The sequence below is a fragment of the Triturus cristatus genome, chromosome 7 (genome assembly GCF_964204655.1).
Source record: "Triturus cristatus chromosome 7, aTriCri1.1, whole genome shotgun sequence".
In the NCBI taxonomy this organism is placed as follows: domain Eukaryota; kingdom Metazoa; phylum Chordata; class Amphibia; order Caudata; family Salamandridae; genus Triturus; species Triturus cristatus.
This window is the reverse complement of record NC_140590.1, coordinates 263244208-263269450: the sequence shown is the minus strand read 5'-3', so window position 1 is coordinate 263269450 and position 25243 is coordinate 263244208. Positions and strand designations below refer to the sequence as shown.

The 25243-nt window shown below is 45.5% G+C and overlaps 1 protein-coding gene and 1 long non-coding RNA gene across 6 annotated transcripts in view; one reads left to right on the top strand and one right to left on the bottom strand.

Moving 5' to 3' along the window:
- Window positions 1–6537, bottom strand: part of LOC146809366 (uncharacterized) — a 42906-nt gene extending 36369 nt beyond the window's left edge. The window contains exon 1 of the long non-coding RNA XR_014966409.1: window positions 6423–6537. This is a non-coding gene — a long non-coding RNA (uncharacterized LOC146809366). The remainder of the gene's footprint in view (window positions 1–6422) is intronic.
- Window positions 1–25243, top strand: part of LOC146809365 (DNA-directed RNA polymerases I, II, and III subunit RPABC5-like) — a 142895-nt gene that overhangs the window by 62368 nt on the left and 55284 nt on the right. Inside the window, exons 1-2 of one of the 5 annotated variants that reach the window (XM_085616175.1) lie at window positions 6300–6407; window positions 14280–14338. The exons of 1 other annotated variant lie outside the window; for it this stretch is intronic. The gene's annotated coding sequence lies outside the window, so the exon portion shown is untranslated. Of the gene's footprint in view, window positions 1–6269; window positions 6408–6592; window positions 6756–14279; window positions 14339–25243 lie in introns of those variants that run through there. 3 more of the 5 variants (XM_085616176.1, XM_085616172.1, XM_085616173.1) reach the window with 3 other exon arrangements.

Here is a 25243-nt window from a genome sequence, read left to right as displayed (position 1 = left end):
ATGCTGGCATCAGTAGGCCAAGGCTGCGGTGCGGGATGAGAGCGGTGTGTCATGTAACTTTACGAGCAATGTCCTCAAACCACCGTGCAAGAAGCGCGTCGTCGGGGATACCAAGGCGTTGCAAAGAAAGGTGGTGCAGAGTGCGGTGCCCACAGGTCGCGGTGCGAGCAGCGGCTCAGTGGCGGCATCAGCAGGCGGCGTCAGTGAGACTAGGGTCACGGTGCGGCGTTGTGACGGTGCTCTCTGCGTTGCCTTCAGGACATGGAGTCGGCAGCATTGTCATCGACGTCATCAGGTTGGTTTTCTTCTGTTGCAGCACAAAACAGAAAGCCCCCAGTGCTGAGGGCAGAAGAGTTTGAAGTGTTTGCTGTTCCTGAAACTTCTTGAACAGGGGGAAAGCTCTACGTCAAGCCCTTGGAGAAACTCACAAAGTAAACTGCAGAAAGTTCAGGCCAGTCCTCTCACTGCCCAAGACAGAAGCAGCGACTGCAGGCAAACACAGCAAAGCACATAGCAGAGTGGTAGTTCCGCCTCACAGCTTCTCCGGCTTTTCTACTTGGCAGTTTTCTTGGTCCAAAAGAGTTCTAAAGTTCAGGGGTCTGGTCCCCAAAATTTATATCCCCAAATCCTTTGATCTCTTACGCAGAGTGTGTCTGTGCCCAGCCAGAACTAGTTCTGCCTTCTCTGGTGTGACTTCCTGGCAGGAAGTGGAGACAGAATGGTCAGAGGCAGACCAGGCCCTTTGAGGTGCAAGGAAATCTCCTCCACCTTCCCCAATTGCAGCCCAGGTCCATTCAGCCCTTTCCTGACCCACCTAGACTATCTAGAGCCTCTCCTGCTCCCGAGCCTTCTGTCACCCAAAACCCAGACAGGCAATCCACATTCCAGCAGAGGCACACGGGATGACTGAACAAGAAAATACCTACTTTCTAAAAGTGGTATTTTCTATGTCTATGTCTATGTATTGGTATTTGTAAGGCGCATATATCACCCGAAGGTCTCATAGCGCCAGCAGACACTCAGAGGTAAGATGTAAGACATGCAGAATTTAGAAAAGCCATGTTTTCAGGAGTTTACGGAATTTCTGATGGCTGGGTTCCAGTCTTAAATGTAGGGGGAGAGCATTCCAGCTTTCAGGAGCAATTTTAGAGAAAGACCTGTCCCCATTTTTGACAGTTCGTACTTTTGGCACCCTTAAGAGGTGCGAGCTGGAGGATCTCAGAGTTCTCGTTGGGTGATAGTCTATAAGTTTATTTGCTAGATAGACTGGGCCATTGCCGTTCAGAGATTTATGAACCAGACAGCAAATTTTAAACTTAATACGTTTTTTTATGAAACAAAGAATGTAAAAATCACCTTCACTAAAAGATGCATCTTTAGATTTCTGAGTTCAGGCATACTAAACTTTATTTTCCTACCTAATTCCCTGGGCCAGTTATGTTTATAAGATGTTATAAACAAACTCCCCATTCTGTCCTATGGGGAACAGGTAGCCTTGCAATAGCGAAAAACGAAATTGGCGGTAATTCACTATCAGGACATGCCACACACAGCAGGGCATGTCCTACCTTTCACATACACTGCACCCTGCCTACAGAGGTACCTTGGGCCTACCTTAGGGGTGGCGAACATGTAAGAAAAGGGAAGGTGAGGGACTGGCAAGTGTGTGCACTGGCCAAGTCAACATGGCAGTTACAAACTGCGCGCAGACTTCGCAATGGCAGGTCTGAGTTACCTTTTCAGGGCTACTCACATGGGTGGCACAATCAGTGCTGCAGGCCCACTAGAAGCATTCGATTTACAGGCCCTGGCACACTCAGTGCACTCTACTAGTTTCTAACAGGTAAATCAAATATCCAATCATGGAAACACCAATCCATAACACAATTTACAACAGGAGCACTTGCACTTTACCACTGATCAGCAGCGAGAAAAGTGCGCAGAAACACTACGCCAGGTCGTGGTGCAAGCAGCGGCTCGGTGGTGGCGCCGGATGACGTCGTCGGTGAGACTAGGGTCACGGTGCGAGGTGAATGCAGTACTCGTCGCGGTGCTGGCAGGTCACGGTGCAAGCAGCGACGTCGTCGTTGCTGAAGCGCTTTCGCCGGCTGACGAACTGGAGTCGATGGTGCCGGCATCGGTAGGCCAAGGCTGCGGTGCGGGATGAGAGCGGTGTGTTGTGTAACTTTACGAGCAGTGCCCTTGAACCACGGTGCAAGCAGCGGCGTCGATTTCGGCGTGGAGCGGTATCGTCAGGGATACCAAGGCGTCGTGGTGAAGCAAGGCGGTGCGGAGTGCGGTGCCCACAGATCGCGGTGCGAGCAACGGCTCAGTGGCGGCGTCAGCAGGCGTCTTCGGTGAGACCAGGGTCGCGGTGCGGCATTATGGCGGTGCTCTCTGCGGTGCCTTCAGGACACGGAGTCGGCAGCATCTTCGTCAACGTCGTCGGGTTGTTTTTCTTCTGTTGCAGCAGAAGAGCTTGAAGTCTTTGCTGTTCCTGAGACTTCTTGAACAGGGGGCAAGCTCTAACTCAAGCTTTTGTAGAAACTCACAAAGTAGATTGCAGAAAGTTCAGTCCAGTCCTTTCACTGCCAAAGACAGAAGCAGTCTCTGGTGTGACTTCCTGGCAGGAAGTGGGGACGGCATGGTCAGAGGCAGACCAGACCCTTTGAGGTGCAAGAAAATCTCCTCCCCCTTCCCCAGTTGCAGCCCAGGTCTATTCAGCCCTTTCCTGACCTACCTGACTTTTTTGGAGCCACTCCTGCTCCCTGCCCTCTGTCATACAAAACCCAGACAGGCAATCCACATTCCAGCAGAGGCACATGGGATGACTGAGCAAGAAAATACCTACTTTCTAAAAGTGGTATTTTCAAACACAGAATGTAAAAATCACCTTCACTAAAAGATGCATCTTTAAGATTCTGAGTTCAGGCATACTAAACTTTATTTTCATACCTAATTCCCCAGGTCAGTTATTAAGATGTTATAAACAAACTCCCCATTCTGTTCTATGGGGAACAGGTAGCCTTACAATAGCGAAAAATGAAATTGACCGTAATTCACTATCAGGACATGCCACACACACCAGGGCATGTCCTACCTTTCACATACACTGCACCCTGCCCACAGGGGTACCTTGGGCTACCTTAGGGGTGGCTAACATGTAAGAAAAGGGAAGGTGAGGGATTGCCAAGTGTTTGCACTGGCCAAGTCGACATGGCAGTTACAAATGGCACGCAGACTCTGCAATAGCGGGTCTGAGTTACCTTTTCAGGGCTACTCACATGGGTGGCACAATCAGTGCTGCAGGCCCACTAGTAGCATTTGATTTACAGGCCCTGGCACACTCAGTGCACTTTACTAGGGACTAACAGGTAAATCATAAATGCAATCATGGAAACACCAATTCATAACACAATTTACCACAGGAGCACTTGCACTTTACCACTGATCAGCAGCGAGAAAGTGCACAGAAATACTACGCCAGCAAAAACAGAGTCAAAACCTGGAGGTCAGAAAGCAAAAACTCTGGGGAAACACGCCAAAAGATGCCAAGTCTAACACAGTCCATCATGGAAAGAGGAGAATCCTGGGTTCTCATCCTGCTCAACCTCTTCATCTTAGACACTGTCTCCCATGGCACCTCATTGCCAAACTCCAGGACTCAGGAATTCAAGGGCCCGCCCCGAGTTGGATCACCTCCTTGCTTTTCAACAGGACTCAGCAAGTCAGACCTGTTGGCATACATTATACCTGAAGCAGTGACACAATTCAGCAGTGCCCACGTGTTTTCGTATTTCTGTTCAGAGCAGAAACGTGCAAGCAGTGAAGGGACTTTCTTATTTTCAGTTTCAGCTGGGCTCAAAACAAAGGTCGAATTAAGGGGCCATCAGCCCTTCTTTTGTTCGAGAATAATCCCGGCTGGGAGCTATCTGGAGTCTAAACACCAGGAGCCATGAAAATGAAGGGACACAAAGGCACAGCTTGTAATAACTTCTCAAGCACATAAGTACTGAAGAGAAACTACTGTTTGGAGGCAAGCTTTTCACTTTTTATGAATCCCTTTATATAAGAGATAAGCATGTATTGTAGGAATGTTAGATGTATTGGTCTGTACGAATATTCACGCATATAACAATTTAAATAGCACTTACTAATTTTTGTTTAATTCTTTAACAGCGCTACTCATCCCAATGTAGTGTGTCAGAGTGCTTTACATTACACACATAATACATTGACAATAAATCATACAATAGTGTAGATCAATGTATGGGATGTTACATAAGATAATGAGGGTTTAAAGGTGAAAGAGTCGCACATCGTCTTTACCGGTAGGAATTGTATCTAAAGGTTCTAAACCCATGCCTTGCAGTTTGCATAGAGGTCCTTGATGCCAATTCACATCTCACTGCATGTCACACAATGTGCTTTGCGAGCAACACATTAACCCTCTATGCTACTTTATGAGTCAAAACTGTGACTGGACAAAACGCAGATCTCTCCAACAAGGGCATTAACCACCAGAGTTATCTTACCATTTTTATTATTCCCTCAGATTTACAGGGCACATAAAGCTCTCTCCAGCAGGTGCCCTTAACGCTATAAAATATTATAAAATGCAGCCTTTGTAACTAATTAAACCAAAACAGATTTTCTGTGATACTCTTCCTTGCTGGCAATTTCTCTGTGGCAGAGTCAAGAAAAAAAACACAACTGTATTAGTTGACTGGCAGACTGCTTTCAATGACTACACCCCCTTTTTGTTGCCACTCTTTGACCTCCAATATCTGGTTTCTTTTTTGCATTTTTATATAGGTCGAACTGGACCGAAGGTATTGGAGCACTTTACATGAGCACTGGTTACTTTACACAAGAACACATTCAATCATTTTTTTGAAAGGCAAGAGGAGATTAAGGGGCATAAGCAAGCCTCAGCGATAATCATCAATGAACGCGCTTAGCACGTTTTGTACTAACGCCAGCTATCACAGGAAATTATCGCCAGGCTAGCGCTGTATCAACAACGCTTAGCACTTTGGTGATAATATTTCCAGCGATAGCCGGCGATATGGGGTGACATCGCTGGAAAACCAGCGATAATCCAGCAGAATTGGAGATGAGCTTGCTGATAGGGCCCTGTGGCCTCAACCCTAGAATCCACCTCCAATAGTACACATACTGTAGTCAAGAAAACACCAGACGTTAGGATCCAGTGTTAAGGGGCATTAGCGCAACTATTATCGGCGCTTCGCGGCTCTGGGGCATCCTTGTAAATATCCCGATGGTGTGTCAGTGATATTTTACATGGGTTCTATGTGAGGAACGCCTACTTTGCATCTGATTAGCGATGCAAGGCAAGGCGTTCGGAAAACGGCAGCTAATATGCGCTAATGCATGTTAGCGCCGCATTGATGATTGTGCGGTATTAGAATCGCCGCTTTTTCGGCGCTATGTGCCGAAAAAGAGGCGATATGTGTCGTGATGATATGCCCCTAAGGGATTTGCCCAGAATCACAGGATGTTGAGCCAACGCCGAGACTAATTTCTGGTTCCCACGCTCCAAAGTAGGCAGCTGTGACTGTTAAGCCATATCCAGGGCCACTAGAATTATGCGATTATGCAGCTGCATCGATTTTCGCATAATTATAGAGTTGCCGAATTTGCCACATAATCCATCGTCTGCTGCATAATCTGCTGATTTTGATAAAAAAATTGTTTCTACGGTTCAAAAGTCACTATGAACACAATGTTGCTGCACAGTGGAAGGCCCTTTGCAAAAGTTGACTGGTCACCTTTCTGTAGCTTATTGTTACATTTTGGGAGTTAAACTGGTACTAATGAGGTACAACAAATGTCCAGACAGTGTTAACAAGTTTAAAAATGACAAAATAATGAAGTAAAGAAGTAATACTATCCCAAAATGTGCCGCATAATTTGCCTTTTCTTGCTGCATAATTTACTCAACTCTGCAACATAATTTGGCCCTCCCGTGCCGCATAATTCCAGTGGCCCTGGCCATATCCTCTCGAAGTAAAGCGTTTATCCAGTTCCTGCACTGCTTGTTGTTACAGATAGACCGACAAATGTCGGAGGCTTGTGTTGCTGACTCCCTGCAGTAAGTGAAAGTGATGCAGTGGTACAAAAGGGCTAGGAAACGGCTGGAACCTTCCTTCCATCGCGTCTCCGGCCGATCCCAGCCGCCCTGTGAGAGCGGAAGGTATCATGAAGCAGGATCCGGGTGAGTCAGCGGATCTCCAGCAGGGAGGGGTGGCGCTCTGCCCCAAGAGCCTAGTCTGAAACCGCACAAACAAACACACGGCTGGCACCGTCGCTGACACAGCTGCCTGCGTCAGCGCGTTCCAGACTGTCAACACCAGGACCGAGTAGAGACCCTGTGCATCGAACAGGTACGTTTTCCTCACCTGCAGGCACACACACACCCGCGCAGGTTCTCGCTCTTTCTATGCTCGACGACGGTCACAGTCCACCGTCGCACGAAGCGAGCTTGTGCCCTTCAGAAATGTTAACAGCAGGCGCACCGGAGCTAAAAATAACCCGGGCCTTGTCATAGCTGTCGCCTTCGAAAAGGGCCACTGAGACCGTGCGTAGAGCTGGTGCGCGCCGTCCAGCGCGAGTCCTGGTCCAGAGAAAGAGCCTAGAGGACAGATGGGCGCTTCTGGGACCTCTCAGAAGTCATAGAGCCTGTCCCGTTCCCAGCAAAACAGCCAAGTGTGTTTATACAGACTTCAACCGAGGTAAGCAAATTACAGTTCACCCAGAATCGCACCTTCAGCGGAGAGGCCAAGTGTTGAATGGGCACTGAAACTGAGCTGTTGTTTTTGAGCGGTACTGGTGAACAGAGGAGAGTGTGGGAAGCTCGCGCTGGTGGGCATCGTGAGATGATGGTAGTGTGAGGAACTCTCGCTGGTGAGCAGTATGGAGGCCAGAGGGAAAAGCCAATACTGACAGGCAGGGTGGCGTGTTCTCGCTGGCGAGGCTCTGTGGCACTGGGGTCGAAGATAAGACGCTGGCACTGGCGGAAATGAAAAAAGAGAGAAGCTCACACGTTTGTGCGCCCACAGTGCAAGAAGCTGGGACTGCTGGGAAGTGCGCCCGTTTCGATACATTTGGTTCGGATTTCTCAGGCGTCTGCCCAGTTTGCTGGCAAACAACCAACCGGATCAGTGTCCCTGAGGATGCGACCACCCCAGCACCCTCTCCTGTAAGTCTTTTCTTACAGCGAAGCACAGTACATAAAATAACGTGACATAGGCCGGCTGCTAATCACTTTCACACTCTCTTCTCTTGGTGACATAATGCAGTGTCGGCCCTCTACATTGTGAACAGGTGCAGCACGGAGGCTTGGATAGCAAGGCGCCTGGTGTGTCACATTCTAACCCCTTTCGGAGGGGTTGGCACCTGTGTGCCCGTGTAGCGAACATTTATTTAGGCTGTGGCTGGACTGCTGCAAAGAACAGTGGCCTGCTACCGTTACTAGTCTACACGGAAAACCAAAGAAGCAGGACAAACAGCAGTCCTCAGAGCGACAGCAGCAGCACTTTGAGGGTGCCGAAGTGGAATATAACCAAAGTGATGATGGTATCAGAGCTTGCATGGTCACTCAATAAAAGCTTTCAATAAAAGCTTTATTCGGAGGCAAAGCACTTCCATATAAGCAAAGTACAAATACAGCATTTTTAGCTACTTAATAAAAATTCATTTTATAACAATACATACAGAAAGATCTAACAGATCAAGGACTTTTAAAAAATGAGAATAGTTGATCATCAGAACATGTCAAATGAAAACCTAATTATCAGCAAAATTTAAGTAATAATATAAATTAGTTTTACTCATCCACCTATTCACTCCTCTCAGTGACTTCCGCTCCCGCTCCAGAGCTCGCACGGTCACTCACTCATCCACCTATGCACTCCTCTCAGTGACTTCACCTCCTGCTCCAGAGCTCGCATGGTCACTCACTCATCCACCTATTCACTCCTCTCAGTGACTTCCGCTCCAGAGCTCGCACGGTCACTCACTCATCCACCTATGCACTCCTCTCACTGACTTCAGCTCCCGATTCAAAGCTCGCACTGTCACTCACTCATCCACCTATTCACTCCTCTCAGTGACTTCAGCTCCCGCTCCAGAGCTCGTACGGTCACTCGCTCATCCACCTATTCCCTCCTCTCAGTGACTTCAGCTCCCGCTCCAGAGCTTGCACGGTCACTCACTCATCCACCTATGCACTCCTCTCACTGACTTCAGCTCCCGATCCAAAGCTCGCACTGTCACTCACTCATCCACCTATTCACTCCTCTCAGTGACTTCAGCTCCCGCTCCAGAGCTCGTACGGTCACTCGCTCATCCACCTATTAATTCCTTCAATGACTTCAGCTCCCGCTCCAGAGCTCGCATGGTCACTCACTCATCCACTTACGCTCTCCTCTCAGTGACTTCAGCACCCGCTCCAGAGCTCGCACGGTCACTCACTCATCCATCTATTCACTCCTCTCAGTGACTTCAGCTCCTGCTCCAGAGCTCGCGCGGTCACTCACTCATCCACTTACGCTCTCCTCTCAGTGACTTCAGCACCCACTCCAGAGATCTGTCTGTAATCGACATCTCACTCCTGCCTTAACCGTGCATGTTCTGGGAGTCATGAAAGTTTGCGCTGCCCTGCCGGATCTGATTGACTACACTTGCTGCCTTCTGTGGGGCAGGGAAGCTTGCTTTGCTACTGCCATGCTATACCTGGTCCGTGAGAAAACCAAACTTGCTCTGTGTCTGCTCAGTTTGTCCCTGTGCTGTGATAGGGAAGCCTGTGCTGCTGCTGCCGTAGCTGTACCCTGCCCTCTAAAGGAGGAAATTCGCTGTTTCTGCCCGAGGAGCCATATCACAGATACATCGCATTTTCTGATCATAGTGATGGCGCTTTATGTACGCCAGCGCTATCGGTATTACAGAAGAGAACGCATGAGCATGTGCTGTCCCATCCGTAATAGCAAAGTGCCCTGGGGGGCTGCGCAAAGAGGCCCCAGGTGTACCAGTTCTATGATGAAGGGGCATGTCTAGTGCTCCATCTTTCGCACTTTCAGAGGGTATATAGAAGCACTTGAATAACCTACCCTTTGACCCAAGACCATTTCACAATATTTCATCCAAGATACCCATAGTCCGAAGGCAAAAGCCTTCGGAAATCATTGAGCGCCAGTATATAAATATAGGTCTCAGAAAGGAAGAGAATAAGTGTAGACATTAAGTGACATAACCGCACCCAAGCTAGGAAACCCATAACTGGAGCCGGCACAGCCAGTAGATAGTAGGGTCTCAGATGCTTCCCATCACTGGTGATGTATGCCACACTAGGTAAGTGAAGGTTTATTATACTATATGATTACATAGATGTATGTAATTCCATAAGGGTTTATGCTTTTTCTTCCAGTAGTTTGTCATTTCCTAAATGTGTATGTCTGTTAACAGAGAGCATACAGCAGTCCTTTAACTCATCTAGTGTGTTGACCCTTCCTTAGTTTGTCGGCTACATGTATTGTCCCTGTTCTTTATGTGTGAGAATAGTGCGATGTTCCTTCTGCTACTTCTACCTGTTCCTTTACTTATTCTTTGTGTTAAGGTGGTTGCACTGCTGCTGCTGCTGGTATACCTATATTTTGTGATGTCAGAACGCCCTTCAGTGGGCCACGTGGAAAGCCGGGTGTAGTAATCAATGGAGATGGATTCAAATAGGTTTGAAGTAACTTTATTGAAGTTACATATACAGCTGCAACAACCGCCAGCACACAGACTGATACTGGTTACATTTAGAACTCCAGTCATGATGCAGTTCTTTTACATCATACTTGCATCATGACATTCTAGCTATTGCCACATATCTCCCCCCTTATGGAACATAAAGAATAAAATAAAGGAACAAATTATATAGATCCAAACCGTGAGCTACAAATATTGCTAATAAATCTGTTAACAGTAGTGTATAACACAATCAAAGCACAAAATATTTCTAATATGATACACATTATGCAAATGTCTCGAATATTCATAGATGAGAAACCTTACATAAGTTCCAAAACTCCAGTTCCTTTCATCATCCAACTTGGCCACTGAACCTTTGACAGATATAACTTTATGAGGTTGAGAAAACTTACTTTCACCCTTCTTTACAAATCCAAATTTCTTTACTACAACCCAATCACCTTCCATAAATTCTAGTTCTTTAACACCTTTCCTAATGGCAAAGGCAGTCCTATTGCTTCTTTGACACTCAGCAGCTCTAGACCTCATGTTATCTCTGTCCACCCAAACTTGGTTCTTTTCTTTTAACCACATGGGAGATTCCTTGGTGCCTGGTTCTCTTCCCTTTAAAGCGACAAAAGGAGAAATACCAGTCACTGAATGTGGTGTAATTCTGTGTGCCCACATCATCCTCCTTAGTTCATCTTTCCATGCTAGACCATTGGATACTGAAAGCTGAATGCACTCCATGACAATACGATTTACTCTCTCCACAAGACCATTTGCTTGTGGACGGAATAACGCAACTCTGTCATGAGAAATTCTTTTTCTCTTCTTTTAAATAGCAAAAGTAAAGACTTACAGTTGAGTAGATGAAAGGAATCTAGAAATGTTTTCTTCCCTTCTTCAATAGCGCTAATTTTCAATTTAGCGGCGTCCCAGAGGTGAAGGTTGTGCTTGTTAGATGCCCTCTGCACAAATATCCCATCCTCGTCGCCAACATTTGTAGTAATCAATGGAGATGGATTCAAATAGGTTTGTTGAAGTTACATATACAGATGCAACAACCTCCAGCACACAGACTGATACTGGTTACATTTAGAACTCCAGTCATGATGCAGTTCTTTTACATCATACTTGCATCATGACATTCTAGATATTGCCACACAGGGGTTACTGGTCCCCCCATGTGGTGGGCTGAGGCCTTTCATCCCGATGTCACCGGGCCTGACCTACTATGGATCCTGCTCAACTGGGCCAAGCACCCCTTCTACTCTTGACTCTCAGTTAGGTAATGTCGTACCAGCATTCAAGGCTCCTTCGGAGCGGGTGGCGGAGCACAGATACAAATCAGTGAACGCGACTCATAATTCAAATAGCAAAAAGCATAAACAATAAATCAATGTCCAGCGGGGAGACTAGCAGGCCTGGGCTCCCAGTCCTGGTCACAGGCAGCAGTCTTGTGGTGCTTCCCCTCCTCACACAGCCCATCTGGATGCTTGGAAGATGACAAAGTTTGAGGTCTCAAACTCCCCTACTTATAGTCCTTTTTCAGGCACAATGTAATTTAGTGTTTGAATCTTTGAAGTTTTATGTTGGGTTTCCGCTTATTTGAAATAGACATCCTCCCCTTTTTTCTGAAGGATGTCTGTTACAGCAGGTAGGACTCAAAAGCTGATTAACCACAACAAGATTCATGGGAGTGACCAGAGTTCACACTTGGATGTCAGCCACAGTGATATGTGCATCAAAAGGTTAATCCTGGGCTCCCAGCCCTACTTTGTATGATTCCCTTAGCCCCATCTCCTTGCCTAATATGTGTCTTGGCCTCTTCCTTGTGATCTATCATTGAATAAAAGAGACATTTTAAAAGCACAGAGTGCGCCTGTCTCTCCCATCCTCCAGTGCACACCCTCCCAGCTTACAGGAAGGCAATAATACACAAATCTGGGGGATTTCTCTACTCATGCTTTCCACCGACAGGCCTGGGCTTCCCAAAATGGAACCCAAGGTCCTCCATGTAAATGTACCAGTGCAGGCACACTTGCACTCAGTGTACATCCGCAGCACACTTCCTGCACAGCACGGTTATTCTCATGAAATATGCCACTACAGCATAAGTACATGCCACAGACGCATTCAGTCTGCACACACTGTTCAGTACTGCAGCCTTTCTGTATTGTACCATAATGTGTTATTTTAAAAACACACACTGCCAGCATACATACATTTACCGTGCGCGCACTGTACCACGCTTCACCCCTTGTATAGTGTACTTATTGCGAGCACACATGCACCCAGCACGGTTCCATCATGCACACCCTTCCACATCTACCCCATGTAGGCCAGGGGTGAGTTAAGCACACAGCAGCGTGACTTTTAATAAAGGAGTGAGCTTGTGGGCCTCACTCCAGTGACCCAGGATAAAAAGGTCATTTTCACGTCTACTGATCATGACACCGTCTGATGCCACCACTGCGCTTGTGCTGCTTAAGTCCTGGTGAAGGTGGTCGCATTCCAGCACCATGAGAGCAGTGTTTTGGGTGCCCCTTCCGCTCCAACAAGAACGCAAGCCGTGAGACAGGCCTATGTCATGGCGCACACACATGATCCATGTTCTCCTCTGACAAAAACTCAGCATTAAGGATCCAGACAACAGTACAGTTGGGCACTAAGGGCAGAGGTACACGTCTTTTAGCATGCAGATGACTTTTCCGCCCCAACAGTTGTGAAGCTTGGTATAAAACTATGCAAAAGACAAAATAGTTTGCTGTGCCAATGCTGGGTTTAATGCATGGTGTGAAAGAAAGAGTGAACCCTCACTAAATATGTGAGTTGAGTTTACTTTTGATTTTGCTTATGAAACAAGCAGTTTTCTAAATGGACTAGACAACACTGATAAATGTTATACCATACCTGATAAGTGGCTCCATGTCATATATAATACATTCAGCCAATTATGGCATTTCAACCAACAGCACTTTAAATGTTGGGGTTTTGAGTCCATACTGAAGCTGTTAAAAACAAAAATACAAGCCCCACAATGCAACATGTTGTTGGCTGAAAAGTGAGGAATAGTGATAGTATATGTTCCAGTGCTATTTGGCAGACCTTGTGAAATGCAAAATGAAAATTAGTTCCTGACTTTTGGCCTTTTTTCTCGCAGGGGATAGCAGATTTAAGATCTCAGTGAGTGAGAGGGCAAAAATGGTCTTTCAAATGCAAGGGCGAGTATCTCATAATCTTCTGAATATTAGTATCTTCTACTACCATCACCTGTTAGTCCCCCTCAGGAGTTTATAGTACTATGAAGATCAAATTGATGCACCCTTTTCCAGAATGGGTAGACATCATTTTGACATGTAAACCTTTACTGAAGTGTACTTGTGCCTAAATTCATTATCTGCCTGAAAGTACCCCTCCACCTTTATGGTACTTCCCTAAAACTCCTTGATATATTTGGGCTCAAGTTTAACGTTCCCCCACACCCTTTGCACCAACACCTCCAGAATAACTATCAGTGCACCACTTTGCCATTTATTTTATTGCCAGCTTTCAGGTGACAATTCCTACCTAATTGTTCCTCACCCTCACCTGCACTCAAAATCCTATTGGTTTCTACCATCTACTCACTAAATACTGCAACACTTCCACTTTGCCACTATTGTTCATCACATTCTGGCGAAGTGTCCCCTCCTACCACTTCACCTATATTCCTTGTTGAGCACAAAATAAGACTTAGATTCCGAACTTTGCTATTCAATCCTGCACCTAGTGATCCTTTTCTTGACTTCCACTTTTTTTCCAGATTACGTACTCCTGCTTTACTTCTCCCTTGTTTGCTAACTCTCTTTTTATTGACTAAAGCAACTTCACCCTCACCACCCATTGCCACCACTGTCTCCGTTCTCTTTCTGTCTCATAGGTTTCCATGGCTCTCATGCCAACATTAGATTCCTCAGCAATTTTTGCAATATCAGTGGCTTCTTTTGAGAAGGGAGTTCCTTGCAGCCCACAACCGCTCTCGCATTTTTTTTGCTGGAGCATTGAATGATGAGTTAGTCATTAATTAGCTCATACATAATGTTCAAAATGTGACATGTGATTGCCAGCTCCAGTAGTCTAGGTACAGATTCATCTGTGCTCTCATTGCGGTCTCTGTGGCTGGGCATGTCACTTATGTCTGTTCATAGCCAGGTTGACTCAGCAAACCTGTTGGCAAATCTCGACTTAGCCTCCTGGTCCACATCCGAGATGTCGTGGCTTTCTTGGGCTTTAGCCATGGATAAGTACTCTAGAACATGTTGCTCCTCTTTACCTAGAGCACTGTTTAACAAAGATTTCTTCCTGTTGGACCTGAGGTTCTTCCCATCCAAGGAAACTAAATAGTTTTTCAAATAGTTCTACCCATTCTTCCCAGAATATTGGTGTTGAACTTGACTGTCCAATAAGAAAGATGCCTGGGGAATCCATACTAAGTGGTTGAGTTATCAGGGTAAAACTTTTTTGTTTTTTACTGACAGTTTGAAACAATCCAGACTGGGGCAGCTGACACCTCCACAACGGATCTGGTTTTCCTGTGGTAAGTTGAAAACAACCTTCAGACAAACTTGAGTGTTTCACCTTGGATCATATGACTGGTTGCGCTATTCACCCAGATCTTACAATTCATGGATGATAACTCCATTCTTATAGACTTCCAAACAGGATTTTGTCCAGGTAGAGGAACGGAATTTGCCCTCATCACCATCTGGGATGACCTCAAGAACACCATAGACTGGAACAGGGTTGCTGCAGTACGTCTCTTGGACCTCTCAGCTCCCTTTGACACTGTTGACCATGACACTCTAATACAAAGAGTCTACGAAGCCGCATAGAAGGGACTGCTCTAGACTGGATCACAACCTATCTGCAAAACAGAACAAATGTCAACCAGTCTCCCCCTTTCTAATCCAAATCATACTTCACAACAGCAGGGGTTCCGCAAGGCACTATCATCTCACCCATGCTTTTCAACATCTACATGAAGTAATTATCGGCAATGATCAATGACTTTCACCTCACATGCTCTACCTATGCAGATGACACACAAAAACTCCTTAAACTGGAAAGCCCCAAAGATATTGTAACTCACAAATACATTTTCCATTGCCTCAGAGCCATTGATCAGTGGATGACAGGGGGCCACCTCAAATTGAATGCTTCCAGAACGGAAATACTCACATGTGGCGATTGAAAAAATTATGACCCACTCGCCTCCTGGCCTAATGATCTGGGAACACCTCCTAAAGAATCTAAGGAATTAAGAAACCTTGGAATTACCATGGACTCCACGCTATCAATGAATGCCCAAGTGGACAAATTAGCAAGATCAATCTTCATTGCTATGAAAATTCTGCAACGCATCTTCCCCCACCTAGGATTTCCACACAAGGTCCAAGCTACTATCTATCTTGTACTGTCTAAACTTGATTACGCCAATGGCCTCCACCACGGATCATCTTATCAACTATGACAACACTACAATGGATTCAGAACTCTGCTGCCAGACTACTCCTACATGTAAAGCCACAAGCCCACATCTCCCTTGCCTTGAGAGCCCTACATTGGTTATCAGTTGCCAGAAAATTCACATTCAAGCTGCTTTGTATCACCCACAAAGCAACACATGGAACAAGAGAGCCCCTTCATCTGAAATAAAATCACCAAATACATGCAACAAAGGAACCTCAGTTCCAGATTTGCACCTCGCCTCAAAATCCCACCATAGGTGACACAACCTTCTCTGTTCAAGCAGCCAAACTATGGAACTCTTTACCCCCAAACATAATATCCACGGATAACTATCTTATCTTCAGAAGACTACTCAAGAGTTGGCTTTTCCCTACTCAAACAACATACTCAAATAGAAATGTACAGCAAATCCCTGTGTATATAAGCATTTCATTTGAATATATATTTGTGTCTAGACATTTGTATTTCTTTGTATAAATATGTATAATAATTATGTTTGAAAATATATAGATATTCTTCAGGTCTGCTTGACAAATGTACATATTGCTTATGATTATTTTTTTGTATGCTTAACATGTATATACGTCACTGCATAGTTTTCATATACGTTTATCACAATATGTACATTTTATCATAACTACATACAAGTGCTTCACTATTGAATTATAGAAAAGAAAAACCTACACAAATAAATTAACTTAGTACAGCAACATCAGAGTTTATTCATTACAACTTAAATCTTGATATATTACCTTCCTTATACATGCATACGTTCCATGTACTTATGTATCTATTTATTTTTTACTTTACTCCTACTGACACTTTTGCGTCTCTCCAATGCACTACCATACGTTTCACCCTATACCTCTCTCAGTATAGCATCTACCTCCACTCTCTGACTCTTCCTAAACCTCATTCTACTACTATGATCTCCAAAGTAACCCATTCTACTAATATGACCCCCAAAATAACCCTTTCTAGACTCTTCTCTCCTCTGCCCCCCCTTGTATTTCCCCAAACCTCATTTTTCCCTAGATCTCCCAAACAACCCATTCTAAATTCTTCCCTCACCTATCCCTCCTTAGATTCATCTGAGACCCCATTTTACTACTAGTACCTCCCTAACCCATTGCTAGAGACTCTCCCCTCCTCCATCTCTCCTGTACTCATCCCAAACCACTCCTACTACTATAACCCAATAAACACTTTCTAAACTCTTTCCTCTTCTATTCCCCCCTTATCCTTTTCAATTCAACTAACAGACTTCCATGTCCCCCACACAAATTAATTCATATTTCCCTATGCAAATCAGCATTAATCCATTTTGGGTTACAGAGTAGTGTACTTCTCACCGAAAAGCAATTCAACGCCTCGTAAGTAAGGGGTGGTAAGCGCTATATAAAAAAACAATTACTCTTACCTTCTCACTTACTACATGTTGCCAAAACAATTCAGGATTTTGCAGGCCACGGCGATAAGCAGCTGCATCGAATACCTCCAGCGGCTGACTGGAATGCAACACTGCGGAGCTCTTCCTTCCCTGTCCTGTGAGGATGCGGACCTATTAATGGCTCCCCCTGGGTGTTGCCTAGGGCTCCAAATGGGTCAACACCTACATGGAACAGTCACTTTGAGTCCATCGCCCTTGTGGGAAGTGGAGTGCTGCACCCGTTAGTGGTACGCTCCAGTGCTGTACTTGCTAGTGGTACGCTCCGCTGCACTCTAGGGACTCCCAGATGGCTTTCACCTGGGTTTCAAAGCTTGAGAGAGGTGAGTGTTGGCCAGGCCTGATCATTGAACCAACCTGCGTGAGTCCCATGCTCCAGGTGAAAATCGAGTTGAGGGCAAAAGTTTCTGCCAACTGATTGATCTGTCACACACAAATACACCAAATTGTATAACACAGTACTTACAGAGAGCGTTCCTTTGCTTCTTATGCTAGGACTATGTCAGCCATGCGTTCTTGACATCATCAAGTTCCACCATACATGCCAACCCTTCCGATTCAGGCGGGAGACTGCAAAAACCTGATTCCTCTGCGGGCTTCAGGTGGCAGGGGCTGGGCATGTGTGACTCGAATTATGTACTGCCAGTAACCTGCTCCTGCAAGCAAGTGCACAACTTTTTTGTCGAGCTCTCTCTGTCTGCCATAGCGATTTCTCTGTGCTCCTGACAGGTTTTGAATAGAACGTATATTTGAATTTCTGATATACGATCCTGCAGCAGCGCACTTGCAAGTCCCATACCTGCCAATAGACCCAATGCAGGCTGCAATAGAAGTCAATGGGAGAAGTACATTCTCCCGTTATTTATTTTTTAAATCTCCAACTTTCCTCTTCTAAAATGTTGGCATGTATGAGTTCCACTGCTCATCTGGGCCCCAGGCCAACAAATTATATAAAAATACAGGCGTTCAGGGGTGAAAGTAAAACATATTCATTAAAATAAGCAGCATAGATGGTGTCTGTCCCAGGCCTGGTTAGAGTACAGCCAAACTTCATATACACCAGTAGGGGTCAAAGCTTGGAGCTTCAATAGAAAACAATCTCAGACCCCTTCACACAACCAAGTAAAACCAGCAAGGCTGCATCCCTCAGAAGTCATTGGTCAGTCAAATGTAAGACGTGCCTCTAAAAGGCTCGGATTGGACGGTTACAAGCAGGGTCACTGGAGAAACACAATGCTGCAGCCAAAACGTTTTCCACCTAATAGGAAATAGCTGCACTTGCCACATATTCCAACATGTGCTGCTTAATTTTCAGATTTGAACAAACAAATTCAAATATTCTAGCTCAAATATATGGTGCAAGATTGTGGCAGACACTATAAAAATCAAGTGGCCACCTTTTAGCTGTTTGTTGCTGTAAGGAGGAATTAACATGAGTAACAGCTTAGCTCTACATAAAACACAGAGGTAGAATAATGCCACAGATTTGGGGACTTCATTTGCCGCTTCTTGCTGCATCATTTGTTCATCAACTGCAGCATGTTGTGGTCCCTAACTGAAGCATAATTCTAGTGGCCCAGGTTTTTAGGCCTGTGCGTCTCTAGGCTCGCGGGGCCGGGGCAGGGTCAGCCCTCCTGCGCCTGTTCTCCAGGCAGAGCTTTGGCATTAAGTTTGAAGTCAGCTCCCTGCCTGCAAAAGGGTGGGCTTGCACACAGGCAGCCACAAGGCCTGTGCCTCTAAAGGTTTCATAGGGTTGCAGCAATCAGGCCCAGGAATGGGCAGCTATATTAGGAGGTCATTAGCTTTGTTTCAGACTCGAGGAGTGACCTGTGAATCTGGAAGGATCTAAAGGGCAAGAAAGATTGCCACGCCGAGCGCTGTGGGATCACAGGTCGGGCTTATGGTTCTGAAATGCTTGTGAAGCTGCGGCGGAGTTAATGACGTCAGGTGTATGCTTCGAAAGAGTTGGTAGGATAGCAAGAAGCAGCCTCAGTCACAAGCCAGGCATGTGACTGAAAACGCCGCTAAACCTAGACATAGTCAGTCACAAGTCCGTTATTTGTTTCTAAAAGGGGCTAAAAGTAGGGGGGCTGGGTGTGCTGCGAGCACCCCCAGAATAACCACGCTGGAGTTCAGAAGGTGAATTAGCAATAAAGATGCCTTTACATTTTGATTTTATCTTGTCACTTTTGCTGTGGTTCAAGGACAAAGGTCAAATGTCAGACTGTGCCTTCTGACAAATTGCTGCTTATTTTTTTTAACCTTGAGGATGATGTTTACTTCTCTTTCTCTGACTACAAAGTGGGACCATTTTGTAAAGTAAACTATGTGATAACCTTGCAAAGGTACATGGGGTGTGAAAGGAATGGAGAAGGATATCTACTTTTACCTGACACACAACAAAAGTTGAATAACAGTAGATTAACTCTCAAGATATTTCACACTTTATCAGCATTTAGAACATCACAAATGAAGCACATGTTTTTGTAATTCTGAAATGTGATGGAAACAAAGGTTTTTTCTGATCAAAACAAATCAAGACACTTTACTTGCTGAGGTGCAAATTATAAATATTCGCTGACACTCCACACATTATCTATCATGTGTGTCCTTTAGAGTTTTATCAGTAAAACTGCCTGTCTGTGCAAATTTAGTAGCCATTTCAATGAAAAATATGCTGTCTATAAATGACAGTACACTACCAAGCCATGCATTGTTAATATATTGGCAACGGTGTGCTCCAATATGCACCACTGGCTACATACCACACCTTTACCACTCTCCTGCTTAATTGTTGTGAATCATTTGCTACCCTTGTTCTTTACATGCCGCGTGGATTTTTCACAATCCCTTTGTTTTCAATGATGTAACATTGATGGCAGCACCCTACTCTGAAAACTGTTTCTACACCATTGCTAAAAGACCGACTTGTTTTCCGTCACTCTCTCTTTCAATTGTAAGAAATCTTTTATTATATTTCTTACAAAATCACACTCACATGAAAAATCAAGCTTTAGCAAAGCCAATAGGCCTCATCTATGCAAGAGCTATAGCTTTGTCAATATGTTTTAGCCATATTGTACACCATTGTGGCTGCTGTTCAGCATGGCTAAAAGTTAGTGGGGCAAAGGAGAGAGCCGTGGAGTGCATTAAAGTGTAGTTGAGTGCAGTGTTATGGAGTGGAGAAGAGTGGAGTAGCATGGAGTGGAGTGAAGCGGATGTCATGCAGTGGCGTAGACTGGAGTGGTGTGAAGTGCCGTGGAGGGAGTAGAATGTTGTAGAGCAAGGCCGGCTCTAGGGTGGTGCGATCAGTGCCACCGCACCGGGCGCTGACTTGGGGTGGGGGTGTCATTTTGGCAAATATATTGTCATTTAAAAAGCACCTGCCACCGCGTTCCTGGCCCCCGACAGTTATCAGGCATCAGTTAAAATGTCAAGTTAACTCCGGTGATTAATGTCTTCCTGGAAAGAGACAGAGGTTTGTTTAGTGGAAGTTTTGACTTATCCAAAGGTAGCGCAGTTGGTTAAAATGACTGCTGCTAAGAATGTGTGCCATGCAGATAACAAAGTTCATGTAATGTATATAGGTCAGTGTAAAGTTACTGCTTCTGTAAGAGAGCTCCTTGTATTACTTGTCATTTGTAAGTCAAAATCGTAATATAGAAGATTGAGCTATTACCTGCCATCAGACTGCTGTGTGTAAACTGCAAGTATTATGTTAGAGCTATATGTTTTTCCCCAGTCTTTCATTATCCTCATCTTGCCAAAAGGGTTCATTTGGGTAGAAAACAATTCTTGTTATTAAAGAAAACCCCTAACAATGGTGTTACATTTTAGATTCAGAATTTGTGCTTTTCCAGAATATGGACTCCTAAACTATATTGCCTAACAGTATCGCTAACATGTCACTCCTACACTACACCTTGTAGTCCTGTCTGATGTAACATTTCCTATACACTGATTTACACACCTATGGTTGTCTCTGTGCAATGTGTGTGTGTGTGTGAGATGTAAAGTGTTCTGACACCTTACACTGGTATGAGTGGTGCTATAAAACTAAATGAATCAGAGAGACAGTGGTTCTGGTGACTTGAGGGGCACTGTTAAAGGGCGGTGGTGAGGGAATCCGTGGCAGAGGTGTTCATTGTCGCACAGGGCGCAACGAGTGTTAAAGCCGCCCCTGTTGTAGAGTGGAGGAGGGTAAAGTGTTGTGGAGTGGTGTAGAACAGAGTGGAGTGGTGTAGAGGGTGTTGCATAGAGTGGAGTAGAGTGTTGTAGAGTAGAGTGGCTTAGAGCGGAGTGGAGTGTCATAGAGTGAAGTGATGCAGGAGAGTGGAATGGCATAGTGTGGAGTAGAGTGTTGTAGAGTTGAGTAGCATAGAGTGTCAGGGTCAAGTGGCGTAGATTAGAGTAGTGGAGTGGATCAAAGTGGCATGGAGTGGCATAGATGGAGTGGCACAGAGCGTCATTGAGTGGAGGAGCTTTGTATAATTCCATAGAGTGGAGTAGAGTGTTGTAGAGTTGAGTGGAGTGGATTTGAGTGGAGTTCAGTTTAATGGAGAAGAGTGTCATTGAGTGTAGTGTCATAGTGGAGGGTCCTAAAGTGGAGTAGAGTGGCCTAGCATGAAGTGGCGTAAAGTACAGCGGTGCAGAGTAGATTGGCATAGAGTGATGTGGCGTAGAGTGCATTGGTTCTGAGTAAAGTTGTGTAGACTGTATTGGCATAGAGTGTAGTGATTTTGAGTAGAGTGGTGCAGAGTAGATTGTAGTGGCATAAAGTTCAAAGACATAGAGTGGAGTGGCATAGAGTGGCGTAGAGCAGTGGTGTAGAGTGCAGTGGCGTAGAGTAGATTGTTTCAGAGTAGAGTGAAGTGGCATAGAGTGGAGTGGTGCAGGGTAGACTGGAGTGGTGCAGGGTTGAGTGGAGAGGTGCAGATTAGTATGCAGTGGCATACAGCAGAGTGGTGTAGAGTGCAGTGGCATGGAATGCAGTGGTGCAGAATAGATTAGAGTGGCGTAAAGTGGAGTGTCAATGAGTGCATTGGCATAGAGTGCAGTAGAGTGGCATAGAGTTGGGCGATGCAGAGTAGAGTGCAGTGGTGTAGATTGTAGTGGTGCAGAGTAGAGTGGCATTGAGTTCAGTGGGAGAGAGTGCAGTATTGCGGATGAAAGTGTTGTGGAGTGCAGTGGTGTAGAGTGCAGTTATGTAGAGTGCAATGGCATAGAGTGCAGTGGTGCAGAGTACAGTGGTGCAGAGGAGAGTGGTGCAGAGGAGAGTAGTGCAGGGTAGATTGGTACAGAGTAGAGTGGTGTAGAGGGCAGTGGTCCAGAGTAAAGTTTGTAGAGTGCAGTGGCATAGAGTGCAATGGTGTAGAGTGGCGTTACATGCAATGGCATAGAGTGCAGTGGTGCAGTGTGCTGCAGAGTAGAGTATAGTGGCGTAGAGTGCAGTGGTGCAGAGTAGTTGGCGTACAGTGCGTTCATTTTGAGTAAAGTTGTGTAGAGTGCATTGGTGTAGAGCGAAGTGGCGTAGAGTGGTACAGAGTAGAGTAGAGTGGTGTAGAGTGGCGCAGCATAGAATGCAGTGACTTAGAGTGGAGGGACTCAGAGTGGAGTAGAGTGGCGTAGAGTGCAGTGGCATGGAGTGTAGTGGCGTAAAGTAGATTGCTTCAGAGTAGAGTGAAGTGGTGTAAAGTGGAGTGTTGCAGGGTAGAGTGCAGTGGCATAGAGTAGTGGCATAGAGTGCATTGGTGTAGAGTGCAGTAGCATGGAGTGCAGTGTTGCAGAATAGAGTGGCGTGGAGTGGTGTGGAGAAGAGTGGAGTGGCCTAGGCTGGAGTGGTGTATAGTTTAGTGGGGAAGAGTGCAGTGTTGCAAAGTAGAATGGGGTAGAGTGTACTGGCATAGAGTATAGTGGTGCAGAGTAGTTTAGAGGGACGTAGAGTGCAGTATTACATAGCGCAGTGGTGCACAGTAGATTAGGGTGGTATAGAGTGGATTGGCATAAAGTGAATTTGCTGTAGAGTTCAGTAGAATGGCATAAAGTGGAGTGAGGTGACATAGAGTGAAGTGGCACAGAGTGGAGTGTCAGAAGTTAGAGTGGCACAGAGTTGAGTGTCAGAGAGTGCAGTGTTGCAGAGTAGAGTGTCATAGAATGCAGTAGTGCAGAGTAGAGTGGCATAGAGTGTATTGGTATAGAGTGTAGTAGCATTGAGTGTTGCAGAGTAGAGCATAGTGCCATAAAGTGCATTGGTGTAGAGTAGATTGGCATAGAGTGCAGTGGCATAGAGTAGAGTGGCATGGAGTGGACTGGAGTGCCGCTGGGTAGACTGCAATGTCGTAGAGTGGAATGGTGTGGAGTGGAATAGAGTGGTCTAGAGTGCACTGGCATAGGCCAGAATGTTGTAGAGTGCAGTGTCGTATTGTGTAGTGGTGCAAGTAGATTAGAGTGGATTGGCGTAGAGTGCAGTGGCGTAGAGTGGAGGGACATAGAGTAGTGGCGTACAGTGCATTGGCGTAGAGTGCTGTAGAGAGGTGTAGAGTAGAGTGGTGCAGAGTAGAGTGAAGTGGCAAAGAGTGCAGTGGTGCAGAGTAGCGTGGCATAGAGTTGAGTGCGACAGAGTGAAGTGGCATGGAGTGAAGTGGTGCAGAGTGGAGTGGCACAGGGTAGAGTGCAGTGGCCTAGAGTGGAGTGATGCAGAGTAGAATGGTGTATAGTGTAATGGCATAGAGTGTATTGGCGTAAAGTGGCATAGAATAGAGTGAGGCAGAATGGAGTGCATTGGCATGGAGTGCAGTGGCATAGAGTAGAGTGAGAGGAGTGGCGTAGAGAGCAGTGGCGTACAGAACAATAGCATAGAGTGCATTGGTTTACAGTGTTGCAGAGTAGAGTATAGTTGCATATAGTAGAGTGGAGCAGAGTAGAGTGCTGTGGCGCAGAATGCCATGACAGAGTACGATGGCGCTGAGTGCAGTGGTGTAGAGTAGATTGTTTCAGAGTAGAGTGGAGTGGTGCATCGTACAGTGGAATAGAGTGCAGTGGTGCAGAGTATATTAGAGTTGCGTAGAGTGAATTGGCAAAGAGTGCACGGATGTAGAATGAAGTGGTACAGAATAAAGTGCATTAGCATCGAGTGCAGAGTAGAGTGGCATAGAGTAGGGTGGCACGGAGTGGTGTAGATTGCAGTGGTAAAGAGTGCAGTGGTGTATATTAGAATAGTGTGGGGTAGAGTGCATTGGCATAGTGTAAAGTGGTGTAGAGTAGAGAGCAGTGGCATACAGCGGTGCAGAGTAGAGTGGAGTAGGATAAAGTGGAATGCATGGTGTGGTAGCGCACTGCCATTAAAGACAACACATCTTCAATTGAAATGGCCATTACATTTGCACAGACACAGTTTTACTGTTGAAGGTATTCAGCGCACAAACAATGTGTGGACATGTCATCACCTAGTGTATTGGTTTGTTTTGATCGCATTAATATTTGTTTCCACCACACTTCAGAATTACCAAAAATGTGCTTCATTAGTGTTAGCTTAACTCTGATACTCTGAAATATCTGCACAGTTCATTTACAGACATTTTAATTTTGTTTTGTGGTAGAAAAAAAACGTAACATCAGACAGCCCTCCGACCAGCACACCCTCAGTGGCTATCATGATTGTTACATAAATTCTGTCACTTGGAAGTCAGAGAAAGAAAAGTAAAACACAAGCTCCCTGGAAGACAGCCAGACATTTGTCCTCTGTCTTTGACTGCACAGCAAATGTTAGGAGCTAAGAACAAGATTTAGAGGCCTGTTTACAGAAATCCAGTACTGGTGGAAGAATACAGTAAACACTGTTTGGGCAAGAGAAGGGACGAACTCAAGCTGAAGAGCCTAAAACAGATAAAGCCAGCAAATAGAAAGCAGGCAAATGTGAGTTACAAACCACAAAGCCAATGGTGAACAATGACCATATGCCTTCCCAGGGAACCTTTCAGAATGTCCCCAAGATATTGCAGCTGTCTAATAGGCTTCGACCCAAAAAGTAGTAGTCTTAATACCAGACCTCTGCTATACTCAAAAAGAAACTACATTTTCTACCAACAAGAACACACACTACTCAACCGAGCATACAAACAACAGTACAAACTACAGAGAGCATTCTGACCCTTAAGCCACAGCGGCATTACAGACGCACTCACTGACTGGCACTCATTAAAATATTTGTCGAAAGGAAAAAAACAAAGGCACATCTAATGTACAGGTTGGCAGTAGTGTTCCAATCAATCAAACCCACGGAGCTGTTTGTATGCTGAAATCACAAACCTAAGAGGGCAACTGCGTGGCTTTTAGATGCGCAGCGCAGGAAAGTGAAAATGAAAGGTAGCCTCAATGGCTCCGTGCAGAAACAAACTTGAGCCGATGTTCGCTCAGTCGGTGACAATAAACACTTGCAGTTTGCTTCTGCTTCCCATCAGCTCACGTCGCCTTACACATTAATGTCACTGACTCTTTGTGTGCTCTGGTGCGCCGGTTACACACACT